The 15251-nt window shown below is 38.1% G+C and overlaps 1 pseudogene; it reads right to left on the bottom strand.

Moving 5' to 3' along the window:
• LOC104840533 overlaps positions 1-7282 on the bottom strand; it is a 90118-nt pseudogene extending 82836 nt beyond the window's left edge.
• Between the last annotated feature and the right edge of the window lie 7969 nt (positions 7283-15251).

Below are 15251 nucleotides of genomic sequence, written 5' to 3'. Positions count from 1 at the left end.
AGATAAAAAGATATAGGAGATTTCAAATGAGAAGGGAATAAGGACACATAAATGAATGAGAAATAAAAGTAATCTGGTTGAGACAGTGGAAACTACAAAGGAGATTTCTGCAGCAACAGCAGTAGGACTGTGTTAGCCAAAGGGAAATAATAAAAATAGAAAAAGGAGTAAAAGTTGAAATACGGTCAATATATTTGAAAATGTGACTACTGCACTTACATTTTCTATGCCTTTGAGGATTGCTGTAATTTGCTTTTGTATGGATGGTGATGTAAATAAATGCCAAAGAGTTGTTGCAGGTATAAGAAGATTGATAACATCGGGTGGGTTGTAGTTAAGGAAATGGCAAAAATGGACAATATTGCTGAAGTAATATGCAGTTTACCAGACCTACATGAAAAAAGTCATTAGCCTCATTGCTGTTGAGGTCTGTGTCTCAATATCCAAAACATCCAAGTCACCAAATGTGCTCAATAACGGGTGGATTTGATGCCAGAGAAATTCATCAGCTGCCATAGATTCAACACCATTGAGACTATTCAGAGTAAATGAAGTTGGTACCAGGAAAAGGATTTTGATACAATATGATAAAATAATGTCCAACAGATTATTTGCTGAGTTGAGCTGAGCTATTTGGCAGGCAAACCTCGAAGGCCAAAGAATTGTACGAGTCCACTCCAAACATAAAGAAGACATAAAACCCTCCACTTCTCCTCATTACTAATTATTTATTTAGCAGGAGTCACAGACTAATACTATTTAAAGAGGAGCAGTCCAGAGGGAAGTCTGGACAAAGTAATGCTTTCCTGTATCTTTGCAAGACTATTGGTTTGCCATTACCTTAAGCTTTGTCTTCAAAGTTGTTAGATTTATAATGAAAAACATTGGACTGATTTAAACAAGATGCCAGATTCTGAGCCCTGTATAAATTACAGACTTTATTAAATACCTTTATGAATCCCAAACACACAAAAAAAATTTAGTGTAGAATTATATAATATGAACATTATTTGCACTACACAAAGACATATTCCTGGTAAACTTGCAACACATTCTTTGCAAAAAAAAAAAAAAAAAAGTCATTTTTCTTGCATTGCAAAGGGACAAAGTAGCTTTAGGTCTATTCATAAAAAAGGTCAAATAGCTTAAGCCATTTATCCATCATAATAACTATGGTACTATTATGAATAAAAGCTTCAAATACCTTTTCTTCCATGTCTTAATTTTCAAGGAGATTCACAGAGATTTAGTAGCATGACTCCCATTAGAATATATCACATATCTAAGTGAACACACTCTACCCTGAAAATTGAGATGTTAGGAACCAATTCAGCAAATGTATTCAGGCAAGTAACTTCACTTACATTTGCATTCTCATTACATTCAGTGGAACTACTGAATTCTGCATTTTCAGGATCAAGCTATTAAATGTAACACAGGAAAACAGCTTGCAATTCTAATTCTAAACAGAAGAATTTTTAAATGCAATTATATCAATAATTTACTACAGTATTGTGGATTCAGAGTTTCTGAATTGAGCACAGCATGATCTTTCAGTTATCAGAAAATTAGTTAGATTAAGTTTCCAGTGTTGAGGATTGGCTATTTTTTCTTCCTTGAAGTTTTTCTTACATAATCAACTGGCAATTATTAGCTGTTAAACATCTCTACAAAATCAAAATCAAGGACTTGTACATGTGCAACAAGGTTATTGAATTGATGATTTGTTCATTTTAATCTGTACACAAAGGAAGACACTATGATGTTTTGTGGGAGTAGAAATTGTAGCAGTTCCAAATGTGCATAAGATCTAAATAGAATAACTACCATACCTCACATCTTAACTTCTTGGGAATTGTTGCCATACTCTGAAGAATTAGCTTAAGAGAACTTCAACTGGAGATTTCCTTGGAAAGACTCCTCATGGTTTCCATGGACTTTGGGATGACACCCTAGGTGTTGCAGTGGGTTAGAAAAGAAAGGTGATTGCAGTTATGTATACAGAAAACAAAACAGTAGAATAAATCTTCCTAAAATAATTGGAATGACCCTAGGAGTAAAATGAAGTAAATATTTGAAGAATATCAATATTCCATTTAATCTGATTTTATTTGACCATGTATTTGTAATAAGAAACACATATTTGGAGACAGACTCACTCCCAATGTCACCAATAAATCTATTTTCATTTTCTTATGTGGGCTAAGATTTAACTGTGGAACGTATTAGAGTCCACAGCTAAAGAGGGAGGAAATACAAAATAAAAGTTTTCATCTCTTAACTAGTTTAATCCCTTTGTTTAAAGGACATGATTCTCCTGCAATGTTATCACTCAACCATGCATCCAGGTCATGGTGGACATAAAGTATCTTTGGCCAAAATACTGTAAGCAATGCTCAAATGATGAAAGTATTTGTATGTATGATGAAAGTATTTGTATGTATGATGAAAGTGTTGTATTACTGACTTGTCACTCTATTTTGGAGAAAAGATCAGAAATCATAAATTTCAGTTTTAGTCACGTTGCATTTGCTGTGATAATGCAATTGGGGACTCAGTGGCAAAGAAACTGAAGTCACCTTTGTGGTAACGTTCTTCATGTTTATATTCAAAAGTAATACTGACAGTTCTGGACTTCAGGGTAAGACCTGTAACCCAAAGATAATACTGCTTGCTTTATTCTTCTTTTGTCTGTTTTTTCTTGTATTTAAAGCTGAGGTGAAAACCGTATTTTCTTACTTTAGTCTTTATTACCTACTGGAACATAAGCTTTAGGTCAGTAGTTGCTTTCTGTCCCCTTACGCAGTCCAGTATTCAAAATAATAAAAAATACTGATTTAAATAATAACAAGTTTTTCTTTTTTTTTTCTCTCTGAATACACATAAAAGAGTGTGTTCCCTATCAAAAACAAGGAGGTAGGCGTTCAGCACCATCACACCTGAGCTGTAAGGCTCTGTAAGGATCTGTGCCAAGCTCAGCACTGAAACCCTCCCTGTAATGAAGAGGAATAAGCAAGAACCTTTGGGGAATGGGACCCAGACTGCCCACCTGGATATGTGAGTGGGTAACTTCAGCCAGCCAACAGGAAGCTCCAGGAAGAGAAGCACGTCTGAACATTTAAGGCTATGGTTTCATTATATGGTAGGCGTTTCTGTCCCAGCCATATATTGCTGCCTTGCTTGGATAGTGCTAGTTCCTCAGCTGTAAGCAGGCACAACTATTACTGAAATGTGGTATCAAATGGTATCAGGAGCCAAAGTGACTGAAAAAATAGATATTCGTGTATTTAGTGAAGGTACCACAGGAACGCTTTTACATTATTCTGAAATCACAATCATAAATTTTTTTCTAGTTTCATTTTGGCTTGTGTTCGGCAAAAACTCCAGTATGATTTCAGTTTCAATACTTTCACTAACTGCATAAGTATTTTTTGTTAATCACATTTCCTCAGCCCATCTCACAGCACAGTCCTTTAATAACTGTCTCTGCCTGCAGCTGAGGAGGTAACATCTGTTATTGTCTCTGGAATACAATATCAGGCCAAATGGCCTTTTGGTTTAGCTTGGCTTCAGTAGGGCTCCTTGATTTAAACCTACCTCCTCCACTTCCCCCAAAATTGTAAAGCCTGCTTTTTCTTGATTCCGAACTACTTCAGAGTCAGAAATGCAAGGATTTCAGGGACAACATAATGAAGGAAAAGTGTAATAGTTCTTAGCCTTGTTGTTGGTGTGCTTAGGTGGGAGGGAAAATTTTCTCCTTCCTTTTTTTTTGCTATTATTTCTGAATTTCCACTCTGATACGGTCTTTTATGTATTATGCATAAAGCTGCATAATGTAAATAAGGTTGCTTTTTTTGGTGAAATCTCAGAGTATGAGCCTGTGGGATCTATGGAAACATACTTGCTTTTGTCTGCTTTTCCTTTGAACTTTTTTTCCTTTACTCCAGAACATGGTTTAGTTGGGCATGGATGATGGTTGGACTCGATGATCTTGAAGGTCTTTTCCAACCTAAATGATTCTCTGATTCTATGAACGAGATTTCAAATCTCGAGAGACCAACAGCAAGAATACTATTGCAGAAAGCCTGGTCAGCAGTCCATTGTCCAAATGTTAACATAACTCTAAGTTTCTGGTTATCATTATGGATTGGAAAAATCTAGATATTCTTCTCTTGTCTCTATTTTTCCTTCCATAGTCATAAGTCATGTAAGGTATACTAAAAAAGAATAATTCCCTAAAGTCACTCTAACTCTCTCAAATCGTAAATCTCTTACCTAATCGCATTTCTCATATTATCAAATCACTATTAAGAACTTTTATACAGTGGGAAACTTAAAGAAATTTACTATAATTTTTTATAAAGCAAGCTATTTAAATCGCAATAAATTATAATTTTATTCAGAACCATGCCATTTAGTTTACTTCATTTCCAAAGTGAATGAAATATACACTGAATATCTTTATTCTAATTAAAAGATTTATTATAGTTTAAATTAAAGAAATTCTATAGAATGTATCAGAATGTTATATATTCTCTAAGTTAATGCATGTATTTGATTCGCATTTATGTTCCTGTATAAAAGGGGGAAAAAAACCCATAGATAGCAGTGATAAGAAGAGTTGTCAGTTTTCTATTTCTGGCATTACAGTAACTTTTTGTTACGCCTTTTTGCTTTAAGCAGAACAAAAACTTAATCTATCCAGAAATGATAGCGTTAATGTTCTTTAATTCTTTTAGTGATATGCTTTCTCCAGCCTCAGTCATTATTTAATGTCTAATAAGTACACAGAAACTGTAGCACCTTGTAGCTGCTGTTAATTTTAAAAGATAAATTGATACTTAACGTAACCATATTTCGAGTGGTGGCATTTTAATTCCACTGAAGGCTGCATGCTTCTTTTATTGGCACCTTTACTCTTCAAGACTGACAGAGAAAGCATCCTGCTGTGTAGCCATATGAGACCAAAACAAAGGACTCTGGGAAGCTAGGGCTCCCACAAATGCCCACATTTTGACAAAGTGGCAGAACTTTCCATACTAACCTCCATTCTTACCTCAGTGAAGGATTTCAACTTAGTTACATACCTGAAGTTAGAGAGGCTCATTTTGTAAAAGCAGTTGTATTAGTATTTCTGTGGCTGTTTTTATTTTAAGGACTTTTTGAAATGGTGTCTGTATTGGTTTTGTCTTTAGTGGAAAACTTCAGCAGAATGCAGAGGAATTGTGTATCAGTAGCTACACTGTTCCTGTCTATCTTAAGAAAACTAATCAAATTCATTAAATTTTTTTTCAACACAGTTATAAACTAATAATTTGAAAGAGGGAAACTCAGTTGCACCTTAAACTATGAAGCTACTCCTTTGCTAAAATAATGATTCTGATTAGATGTGAAAGGCAAGAACACCTTCTCTAAAACTTAGGTTGGGTGTCCAGTCTTCAAATTAAGCATGGAAGGAGAACCGTTTAAAATCATGAGGAAAAAGAAAGATTTGAAAATGTGAATATAGACATAGACAACATAGGTGCAATTTATCTAGAATTAAAAACAACACCAAACAAACTAACAAACAACAAACCTGAAACCACACCAGTAATGAAGGAGGATTAGTATAGACAAACATTATTAAGGGTAAAACAGACCTATGTAAGTGGCATAAAACACAAAGTACAAAAATGAAGAGAAAGGACCACAGAATGAAGTTGAGTGTAAAAGAAGTTGAGAAAACCAAAGGTGGCGAGGTAGAAGGAAGGTCACAAAACAGGCTATGATTAAGAAGAAAATTTTCAAGTATATGAGGAACAAAGGGTCAGCAGGAGAAACGGCACACCCTATGAAAGATGGCAAAGGTAATTTATTGTCAAAAGAGTGAGATATCACTTAAAAGAAAATGGATTTGCTTCAGTGTTTGAAAAGTTTGGAGGATAGCTCTAAGAAATAGACATAAATTTCACAGGGAAAAAGGAGAAATACTAAGGGTAATCACATCAGGAGAGCTGAAATAATTAAGACATCTAGCAGTTGATAAGACTGTAAGGCAAGATGAAGTCCACTGAAGAATTCTTTAAAGAATGTAGCAAAAAAAAAGCAGAAATAGACTTTTTTTTCCAAATCCGTAAGAGTTCTGAAGAAAAGTGGATATAAGTAGCATGTACATAACTAAGATGACAACAGCAGACAGAAACAGTTTTCATTTCTAATTGATGTTTTCAGCAGTAACTCACAAACTATTCATATTCAAAGTCTATTTTGTCTGCATCACTAAAAAGTTAGGCAGTGTTAAGTTAAAGTAGGAGCTAAAAAGGTGTTTATACTGAGAATTTCATGTAAGATTGTAGAGAAAAATATTTTGAAACTGTGATTACCAGTTTCCAGTAAAAAACCAACTGATTAAGTCAGAGAGATTCACATCCTTTATTTCTTCTTGTGCACAGAAATTTTTATTATTTTTGTCATGAAAAACTGAAGAGTTTGCCACATATGAGATTTTAGAGTTAAAATTATGAATTGCCTGTTTTTCGTGAAGGTCAAAGTTAAATATCTTAAATCTCTATAACTTACACTGGATGCATTTTTCTCGTGTTCATCAAAGGGACGTATGCTCATATGAAGCAATACAAACTTCGCTGAAGCGAGCAGGATTTTATCAATTAACTTCAGTTGTCTTTCAGTCAGATCACGTTACAGAGCTGTGTATTGAGACGGGTAAGACATGCTACAAAGTTTTTCAAAAGTTTCCGTTTCCAAAGAGTGGCATTAAGAACCATAAAAAGTCACAGAAGATGCATTTTCAGGGATATTTCATTGGGATTTACAGTTATGCCAGACCTAGACTTTTGAGTTCCTTGGTATGTGACACCGCTGGTACCCATCTTGTGAGGCACCAGCTTTCACTTCTATAACGTGTACCCCACAGGTTTCAGAACACCAACTTCATCTAGGGTATGATAGAGCTAACCCTCCCCTGTAAGTTCATGTCAGGTGACGATTTGAGCGAATCAAGGGGTGGAAGTGACACCCTGCCCCTTGGCTGACATCATCGGCGGAGGCAGACTGCCAACACCCTGCCTTCTGATACCCTGCCCTGTGACCGACGTCGACCCCGAAGGCAGGATGCCGCCCGCCTTATCCGTGTAAGGTCCGCTTCTGTCAGGTCACGCTGCCGTCGGTGGAGCCGAGGGGTGGTGGGCTCTCACCTTCGCGAGCCGTTTGTGTGGTGGGCTGTTGCTGCCAGATGACCCCGACGCCGAGCGTCCCTGGCAGTCCCCGTGAGCCACGGCATCACTCGTGATCCTCTCTTTGCTGTTGGTGATTGGGTGAGTCGCTGTGAAGGCACCCTGTGGCTCGTCTTTCGTATTGCCTTGGTAAAGCTTTACTTTATAACACTGTTTAGACTGCAGTCAGACTTACATCAACCAAATTTTAAAATTACTGGCAGTTAAATTGTCATTATTGAGAAAATACCGAATATGGACTTGTTTGACATGCATGGAAGTCAACAGCTATTAAAATATTAAATTACAGAGTTCCTAAAAATAAGTCCACTAGTTCATGTATGGTTTACAAATGTATTTTTTAATATATTGTAGAGTTTTATTTTAAGTATATCGAGAGATGTAATGTCCAGTTCTTTTTACAGTCTCTGATTCTGTACTCCCCTTACTGTTTGTTTCGCAAACAATGCCTGTCACCTATTAGCTTGCAATAGTAGAGGCACGTGATATTCTGATTTTGTAGCAATATGCTTTTTTGTATATGAACTACTGCTAAAATAGCTTCCTTCGTAGTCATGGCTGAAGTACAGCAGAAAACCTGAAAAATGTGAAATCTTGATTGATTTTTGGATGTAGGTAGTTACACTAAGAATATATGAGCAGGAGTTATATGAAACAATAACGTCTTTAACAAGGAAAAATCGCAGAATGCAAGTTTTGTGGAACCTGTCTCTGTTGCATGAAGATGCAAAAATGTAGAGAGTAATGGATGGCACTATTATTGGAGGTGATAGGTAATTCTGGAAAAACAAGATCTGGGCAAATTCCAAGGATCCTCATTCATTCAATCACTCTTAGATGACCGTGACATCAGATTGTCCCTTGAAATGATAGCGTGCACAAGAGAAAAACAGTAGTTCCTATCTACTAAGAAGTTGTTACTTTGAAGGAAGTGGGCCTTGTGCTATTAAAAAAGCTCACAACAAACCAAACTAAAAACCCCCAAAACAAACTGTCTCCTGTGAATTGAGCTGGATTAGTATGTTGGTTGCCACGAAGACACTGTCTTCTGCATACATATGTATGTGTATCTGTTTCCTGAAACAACCTATAAATAAAAGTATCATGATGTTTCTCAGTGCATCAGCGTCTTTAGTTACATTTATTTAGTTTCTATAATTCACAAATAATTTCTTGTAAAGACTAATCTGAAGTGTGTTTGCTTTTTCCATGGTACAAGAGCTGATCACATCCTGGCTTAGACAATGTTATAAAGAGATTTTAAGCACAAATGCCTCTCTGAAATTTAGGGAGAATTTTCTCCTAGGCAGACATCTGTGTATTAAACTCATTTATCAAACAGCACTTTACCTGAAGCAGGATGCAAGCAGCCTTTTTAAAAAACTGTACACACCAATACCGTGAAATAAGTAGAAAGAAGGTATAATTCTTTCCTCTATTGTTTTGTTGTTGTTGTTTTGTTTGGGTTTTTTAATATCCTGGTTTTAAAGGTTGCACTGTACAAATAGTGCAAATGATAATGGAATCTGGTTTTTGGTTTTGTGGTTTTGTTTTTGGTGGGGTTTTTTCCCCATACTGCAACCAAAACTTGAAGGTTCATAGTGGGAAACAACTGGTATGAAACCAGAACTATTGGTCTTGATTTGTGTGCACTTATGCTCACATACTGAAAACCTGTATTTAATCTGTGCTGATTTTTCAAATGTGACACAAAGCATATTTCTGCTTTTGTGAAGTCTGAGTTTTATCAACATCTTTGTCACATATTTCATCTTCTCTTACTGTTTCCAGACCAGAATCCCTAATGCTATGTTTCAAATGTAATGGAAAAGATCACTACAGATCTTTTTTTTTCCTATTTATTTGAAAAGATAAGCTGTGAATGTGCAGATGCAGAAGGAAGTACAGTCTCTTCTAAAAATAAACCACGTCAATATTACCAAAATTTCCGTGGATGAATGGAACTTGCAGCATCTTGGCAATTAGGATGAGAAAAAGTTATTAAAAATAAGTTCTTAATATACTTGGAAAGTTTGCTTCAGCATAAAAATACTTGAGGATCATCATTGAAGTACAATATGTTTGGACTAGATCGTGTCACTTAGTCATCTTCAGCAGTACTGTTCCCTGCAAGTTGTCCTAACAATGTCAGTCATACTATTTGACAAACACACTGTTCATTGAGGCAGGAGAATCTAATGCGTTTACTAATTATATATTTTTCAACCACATTAAAAATAATGTTTGGAATGCGTTTTTGTCCAGAAATTGTAAATCAAAAGAATATCTTTTTAGTTGTAACCATTGTGTATTTTTTCTTTTGTAACAAAGTTGAACCTGTATATTTAGGGAATACCCTCTGCATGCAAGTTGCTGAAAAGAAAGGATGCTTCACTGAAATTTTCACATAATTATTATACAATATGCTGCTCATCGGCAAGATACCTGCAATTAGCATAGTCTCAACAGAAACAAGGGAGTGCTAAATTTATGGTGACCTAAGGGGTGCTAGAATTTATTTTATAAACATTAATTTGAAAACTTGTGCCAATCCCTCTGGGTCAAACACAGAAATAAATACATCATTGTGTTTTCTTTAGCAATAACATTTATTACCTAACTTTCACAGCTCTACTTAAAAGCCAGACTGTTACTTTTAATGAGTGCAAAGTTCTAATGCAGAGCAAGGCAAAGTTTAATAAACACATGCAGCATCATATTACAGTAAAGCTACTATTGGCTACATCCAGGCTGAGTTGAGAAAAACTATCTCAAAATCTTTTTGTTCTGATTAACAGCCTCAGGATCAGGCCCAGCAGTTGCAATAGAAAAATGTTTACATTCTTTGTAATTTTTTAGAAATTTTCAGATGGGAGATGATAGTTCCCATTTATATAAGAGACCTAGTGCTGGTTTATTTTTACATTTAGACAGCTTTAGCAACTGACAATAGTTTTTGCTGTTACCTGCACTCATGCAAAAGTAAAAAAGCATTACAAGAGCATCTGTTTGTAACTGTGGTGATATATTTGTAAATAATACAACATTAATGAGCTTTGCAAATCTTTTATGAAATACAAAATCAATTGTTTCTTTCTTTAATGGACCTGTCTACGTTGCTCAACTGCAGAAAATTTCATAGACTGAGAAACGGTAAGCAGTGCTTTTGAAGCTTTAATGATTTTTTGTGTACAGGTAAATTCTGCTTAGCTCATTATTAACACCTGGCTTAGCAAAGTCAAGCATGCTCCTTGCTACCTGCTCATGGAGTATGAGTTTCCTGCTGCAAATTCTGAAGTATTCATGGTAATATTGAGATCACTAAAACCTTTTCTTCATAGTGTTGAGTAGATTCATCTGCCCTTCCTCTGGGAAATGAGGAGTGAAATGACTGAGGGAAAACCTAGAACCTCTCTTCATCTCCTCTTTTGATGATGGGAGAGGAACAAGAGAGGGTTTCTCCCCTGCCACTGTCCTGTCCCTGACTCCCTCAAGCAGGATGAATTCCTCTTCCAGCCTGAATCTGTGTTTTCAACTTCATACCTCAAGGTCCCACCTAATTTTTTAGGTGGCAACATACTTTTAGCTTCTGCTCTGCTTTGAAGGCTACGCTGAAGTTCCAAATGGCACACCATTAAAAACCTAAATACAGACTTGAGTTCTCTGAGCCTGTTTGCACTTCCAGTGTCACCAGGGCAAGGCAACATAAATGTATTCAAGCAAGTGACAGCTGTCTGTCACAAGTACCCTTATTCTTGGCTGTTTCAGACTTGAGAGGAAAATGTTTGTGATCTCCTGCTTTTGCTATGGAAGTTCCCAGCCTTACTAAGTCTTCAGCTCCTGTTTTGCGAGTTGTCAAGTGGTAAGAAAACAGGTCCTCCGTAGTGCTTTAAATAATTTACTGTTATCGAGTAGCTGAAAATTAGCCTAGCCCATGGATGCAGTGCGAGTTAACACCTTAACTGATTGCTAAAAAAGCTGGTGATATTAAATAATAGAACAGCCAATAATTATTCAGAAAGCATATATTGTATTAAAGTGACATGCAGCTGTACCCACAAAGCAAAATTACTAACCAGGTACACACAACTGGAAAAAAAACCTGATCAGCAGCAGCACCCTGAAACAAAATCAGCCCACCGTCAGTTCAGATCAATGAGCTACAGGCGAGACAAAATCCCTTCTTCTGGTGCAGAGTATCTCGCCTTGCTCTGGCCTCTCTTCTCTTCGTCCTCCCCCCACCCAGCAGAGCAGATGACGTTCGCCGCAGCTGGGCTCTGTGGGGCGGCAGTGCTGGGGACTGCTGTCACCCTGGGGAGCTGGACCACCGGCCTGGAGGTTCCCTGCCAGCTTGCGGCTCGCAGCTTCCACCCCAGCGAGAGCCCGGCGGGGTTGGGTCCGTCCCAGTGTGCAGGCAGCCCCCGCCGGAGGAGCCTGGAGGTGCTCTCGGGTCGTCTGGCGGGGATGTCCCATGCTGAGCCCACGTGTGCGGCCACGGAGACTGGCTGAGCCCTTCCTCGCCTGACCGCGTGTCCTGCGGTGTGCCTCTTGCACCATACCATCTGCAGTCGTGTGCTCTTGTGTGTGTTAACGCCGACTTTATTTAATTGCGTGGTGTTCTATCATCTTCCCTTTTTGACTGCTGCTTTCTTGCCTGTAGCTTGTATGTGATAGTGTGGTTGCTGTCCCGTTCCTAGAATAAGATGGGAAAGATGATCAAAGATGACGGAGAGAGGGAGGGAAGAAGGGAGAGAGAAAGGATGACTCAGAACTTGAGAAAGTTTTTTAAATATTCTGCAAAATGGATTATGCGGTAAAACCTTTTCTAAATATCTGATGTGATACTGAGCAACTCACTGACGTTTCTCCCTTTGCTTTAATGTAGTAGAGGTGCATTTTTCAAGATGAAGTATATAAAATTTATTTTCAGAAATGTTTCATCTTCACAACTGTAATCTTAAATCAGTGTGCTGGTTTTGGCTGGGATACAGTCAATTTTCTTCGTAGTATCTGGTATGGTGCTCTGTTTTGGATTTGTGCTGAAGGCAGTGTTGAGAACACAGGGATGTTTTCGTTACTGCTAAACAGTGCTTACCCAGAGCCAAGGTCTTTTCTGCTTCTCCCCCCACCCCACCAGCGAGCAGGCTGGGGGGGCACAAGGAGTTGGGAGGGGACACAGCTGGGACAGCTGACCCCCACTGACCCGAGGGATATCCCAGACCATATGACATCACGCTCAGCATATAAAGCTGGGGGAAGAAGGAGGATGGGGGGATGTTCAGAGTGATGGTGTTTGTCTTCCCCAGTAACCATTACGCGTGATGGAGCCCTGCTTTCCTGGAGATGGCTGAACACCTGCCTGCCCGTGGGAAAAGGTGAATGAATTCCTTGTTTTGCTTTGCTTCTGCACACAGCTTTTGCTTTACTTATTAAACTGTCTTTATCTCAGGCCATGAGTTTTCTCACTTTTACTCTTCTGATTTTCTCCCTCATCCCACTGTGAGGGGAGTGAGTGAGTGGCTGTGTGGTGCTTAGTTGCTGGCTGGGGTTAAACCACGACAATCAGCGAGAGCCAGGATGGCTCTGAAAATGTGCATTCAAGTCCCCTGAAAGAGAAGAGTTTTTAATGACAATGTTCCATTTCCCAGAAGAATTCCTAACTACTAATTTATTCAGTAAATGTTATTGTTCTCCCAGCTATGTTTTCTGTGAGGTTAAACATCTCTGAGAAACCCTGTTTTTCACCCTAGGTGACATAATCAGTAAAATCCTTGATACTAAATTCCAGCGTTGGCTGAGAAGTGGGCAGGGTGTGTTCACTGTTGACAAAACACAGTAATTTGATGCAGATACTTACACACCCCCAAAAAATGTTAGCAGTGAAGGTTAGGCACCTCTAGGGTTGAACGGCAGCTGAGCAAATGGTTTGGGAATCTTAATTTTGGAATTGGAGTATCTCCTTGTAGTGTACAAAAACCAGCAAGGGGCAGGAACACTTAGTACCTCCAAAAGAAAGAGTTACTGAGATCACTTGTCCTTCTGAGAACCAGGAATTAGCAGCTCAGGTGAACTGCCATTTTCAGTGTTTTGTAGAGTGCAGCTACCATCTTTGCATGGCAGTCTGCTTCTGTTGTTTTTTAACCTCAGGCTCCAACTAAGGACCACACAGCCGCTTGCTCTCTCCCCCCACCCAGTGGGGTAATAATAATAATAATAATAATAATAATAATAAAAAAAAGTGATGCACAATACAATTGCTCACCACCTGCCAGCTGATGCCCAGTCAGTTCCCAAGCAGCGGTCCCTGGCTGGCTTTGCTCCCACTTCATATACTGGGCATGACATCACACGTTATGGAATACCCCTTTAGCCAGTTTGGGTCAGGTGTCCTGGCTGTGTCCCCTCCTGAATTGTTGTGCTCCTCCAGCCTTCTTGCTGGCTGGGCATGAGAAGCTGAAAAATCATTGGCTTTAGTCTAAACACTACTGAGCAACAACTGAAACCGTCAGTGTGTTATCAACATTCTTCTCATACTGAACCCAAAACAGCACTGTACCAGCTACTAGGAAGAAAATGTATCCCAGCTGAAACCAGGACAGCTCCTTTATTTAGAAATATCAGCCTGGATTTGGGGCTTGAATAGGTGTCTTTGCGCTGCCTCTGTGGTGCAGTACAGGCTGTGCTAGTGGACATTCACACTCTTGAACTCTAGGCCTCAAAGACAGAGCAGTATTTCTGTGCCGTGTGTAGTTTCCACAACATTAACTGGGACTTGGATATTAAATACCTTTGTCTATCCATCCCTTAAATCCTTCTAAGGATCTAGCCCTCAGATACAGAGGTGAGCACTATAAAAAAGCCCAAGAGGAAATGAATATTTCCTTATTCAGTGCAGGTTTGCATAGTACATAGGGACATATTACGGGAGGAGGACAAGGGAGTATTGAGCTGCTGTTACTTCATTCTCTGAGCAGTGGCCATCATCCTGTGCACAGAATAAAGCAAACGTCCTGTAAGGAAAACAACAGTATGTGGTAATGTCACTGTTACGCCTAATACTTTGTCACAATAAGTTAGAATTCAGCCAACAAAATAATTTTGTGAATGGTGCACTTCTTGATGATTTGATTTAGTTTACTTTGGCATAGGATATATACACATATATAAATATTTGCACCAAATAATCACTTTCTACACTAACAGCAGCATGTACTGAGTAAGCAGCCTCATAGTTCACTACAGACATTTTAGGACCACATAAGCTACTAGGTGGTAGTTTATGTTACTGTATGTATGCATCCTCAAGTTCTGCCCTTCTTCCTTCTACTTCTTTGTCTCAGAAATTTAAAAGAATTCTAATAGTCAGCTCTTCTGAGCTGCAGGAGAGTGTCTAGTGCATTCACTCATTTTCAGAGCCTTTGGGTATTATAGAACAAATGAGTAATTGTAAATACATAAAGAATGGAAAAATGAAAGTTAGTAAAAAACTGTTAATTTTTGTAGAGTTGGAACCAGCAGGAGTCTCTCTTGTTCTGTTCTTCACAGAAGCACATACAATGCTCCAGAAATAAGGGTTTCCCAGCTGATAAAGAACAGTAGATTTTAATAAAGAACAGTAAATTTTAATACATTTCTTACTGCAGAACTAATTACAACCATTGTAATACTGCTTACATGTATATGTTTTCTTATTCAGCACAAAACCTCAGAGCTGCAACATAATTAACATGGGTTTGTTTCTCCTTTTTAATCTCAGCATTTTAAGGAAGTCTTGATGCAGGCTACATTAGTCATAATCATACCTGCTGTTACAAGGAGAGTGTATAGAATAATTGAGGTACTGACAAATCTTCTTTAGGCTTTTTGTTTGATCGAAGGTGCAAAATGTATGTACAAGAAGGTGTTAAGATAGTACTCTGTCAATAATAAACTGGTATTAGCAAACTTCCAAAATGTATCTGTGTAGGTAATGACTGGCTATTTACAGTTAAGCTGAAAAGGAATAAAATAATGAAG

The sequence above is a fragment of the Haliaeetus leucocephalus genome, unplaced genomic scaffold (assembly GCF_000737465.1).
Source record: "Haliaeetus leucocephalus isolate CR32 unplaced genomic scaffold, Haliaeetus_leucocephalus-4.0 Scaffold784, whole genome shotgun sequence".
NCBI classification, from domain to species: Eukaryota; Metazoa; Chordata; class Aves; order Accipitriformes; family Accipitridae; genus Haliaeetus; species Haliaeetus leucocephalus.
Note: the sequence above shows the minus strand (reverse complement) of the source record. Positions and strands in the feature narration are given on the sequence as shown.